Source organism: Babylonia areolata, chromosome 5, assembly GCF_041734735.1.
Source record: "Babylonia areolata isolate BAREFJ2019XMU chromosome 5, ASM4173473v1, whole genome shotgun sequence".
Classification (NCBI taxonomy): domain Eukaryota; kingdom Metazoa; phylum Mollusca; class Gastropoda; order Neogastropoda; family Buccinidae; genus Babylonia; species Babylonia areolata.
The window spans coordinates 25,788,685-25,791,184 of record NC_134880.1 but is presented as its reverse complement, the minus strand read 5'-3'; the positions used below and the strand labels follow the sequence as shown (position 1 = coordinate 25,791,184).

The 2,500-nt window shown below is 46.6% G+C and overlaps 1 protein-coding gene across 2 annotated transcripts in view; it reads left to right on the top strand.

Moving 5' to 3' along the window:
• Positions 1–2,500, top strand: part of LOC143282006 (uncharacterized) — a 37,364-nt gene that overhangs the window by 15,879 nt on the left and 18,985 nt on the right. The gene's annotated exons all lie outside the window — the stretch shown is intronic.

The following is a 2,500-nucleotide window of genomic DNA, read 5'->3' as shown; positions in this document are numbered from 1 at the left end:
CGAAACAGTGACAGTGCACTAGCAGCTTGAGGGAAACGAAAAGTCTGTTCTGACAAATTCAGCAGTGCTGCCACCAGGTCACACAAAGTTCTCACGCGGGACAATCAGTGTTTGTGGGGAGCGTGGCGATTGACAGAAGATAATTGTATAGTTGTGGGTTTTATTGTTGTTGTTGTCGTTGTGTGTGCGTGTCTGTCTGTCTGTCTGTGTCTGTGTGTGTTGTGTTGTTGTTGTTGTTGTTTTACTCAGAATTCGGGACATTGGGTGCAACACGTTTCGCCTAGTTTCCAAACCTGTCCCCTCTTTTTCCGTCTTTACATCAGCAGGGTCGCGCGCGCACACACACACACACACACACACACACACACACACACACACACACACACACACACACACACACACACACACACACACACACACACACACACACACACACACACACACACACACACACACACTCGCTCACTCACTCACACACACTCACACACACAAGATGACTTCGCCAATAGGTCGAAGCCATACTCACATTTCCTGACAGAAGCTATTTCCAACTTCTAAACCAGAATCAAGCGCCACATTTCTCACGGACCGGGTACAATACATGTTTATTCATCCGACTAGAATTTATTGATAGTACAATTGGACACACTTCGAATATATTGGCATTAGTGATAAGACTTTTGAAACTGACACTGGATCTGCATTCACTCTTCTTCTTCTTCTTCGTTCGTGGGCTGCAACTCCCACGTTCACTCGTATATTCTCGTTGTTCTCGCCATTCTCGTTGTTCAGTATCTGTTCAGTATCATCCAAGTTTCAGTGTTGTACACATCTGACACACTTCTGACACCATCTCAAGCTGGCCTGTGGGCGCTTGTAATGCAACCAATCATTCCATGACTAGAAACACAACCTAAACACAGTAACAGATTGGTAGAGACACGTTCGTAAGTCCGACTGTAGATTCCGTTGTCAAGCAACTAACTGTAGAAAGGGAAGCTACTCCTAAACCAGTACGTCATTCTCTACAGCGGTCGCTTCCCTTTACAAAAGGGGGGTTCAGGCAATAGCAGGTCTGCACATATGTTGATCGGAAAAAATCTCCACCCTTCACCAACCAGGCGCCGTTATTCGAGATTCGAACCCGAGACCGTCAGATTGAACCACTCGCCTATTGTGCCCGTCATTCATTCTTCTGAACTCCGATGCTGTTGGTGAACACGAAGAGCACCAAGCTCACCGTCACCGTCACCGATCCCTCAGATTCCGAATCCTTTGGGGCGCCTTCGAAGCTTTGTCAACCACCTTTCTCCAGTCCTCGCGTCTCTCGGCCGCTCTCAGGGTGTCTCTCAGCTCCATGCCTGTCCACTCTCGAATGTTGTCCTCCCATCTCTTCCTTTGTCTGCCTCTTCTTCTTCCTCCCCTCACTGTGCCTTGTAAAATTGTTTTAGCAAGACCAGAGGAGCGTGTGACATGACCAAACCACTTCAGTTTTCGTTGTCTGGCGAGTGTTTGAAGGTCAGTATAGGGCCCGATTTCATTGCGGATGCGTCTCTTGACTTCTTCATTCGTGATGTGGTCTTTGTATGAGATGCCTAAGAGTCTTCGGAAGCACCTCATTTCTACAGCTCTTATTCTTCTAAGTCCACTGTGAGGGTCCATGATTCACATGCATATAAGAAGATTGACATGACCAGAGAGCGCACCAAGCTGGTCACGGACAAAACGAACACCTCTTTCTTCTTTTCTTTTCTTTGTTTTCTTCTTCTTCTTCTTCTTCTTCTTCCACTTGACGACCAACATCATTATGTTGATGAAAACTGTCGTATTGTGGGAGGTTGCTGATGGGCGCAATTTAATTGGGCTACCGAAGGGATGTACTATAAATTGACAGGAGAGATGGGGCGCAGTCCACTGGTGTGTTCGCATCTCCAGCTAGGCCAATTCGGCTACCGTAGCGGTCCCCGGGAATACACCCAACCGGCACAGCCATAGCCTCCTACAACTGCACTAACAAGTGGAAAGAAGTAGGGGTGGGGGTGGGTGGACATGCTGGCCTGAAATTGGTTAAAGATGCCTTTGTAAACGGGCAAAAGACTGACGGAAACGATGGACGCATGCTCACATGCAATTCGCATTTAGAATGTATATTTTAGCAGGTCTTAAAGCCATGAACTCAATCCAAATGTACGAGTAAATGGATGTTCACAGTACTGCAGTATAGTGCACAAGCCGTAGGCGAAAGAAAGGTACATGACAGTCTCTGGGCAAAACGTGCGTGGTTGAAACGTGATGCACAAGGGACATGTTTTCTTACATTTCTATTATGATAAGGGTGATGGCGATGCTGTTATGGAGGTCAGTTCAGGGTTGGAACCACTTAACAAGGCTGTAGTTTCATAACAATTATATCTCGGCGTCAACCAGGCTTAGAGTTAAAGACACTTTCACTGTCGGTCAGGAATTTTCAAAATCATTTTCAAGTCCATGAAGTGGATGA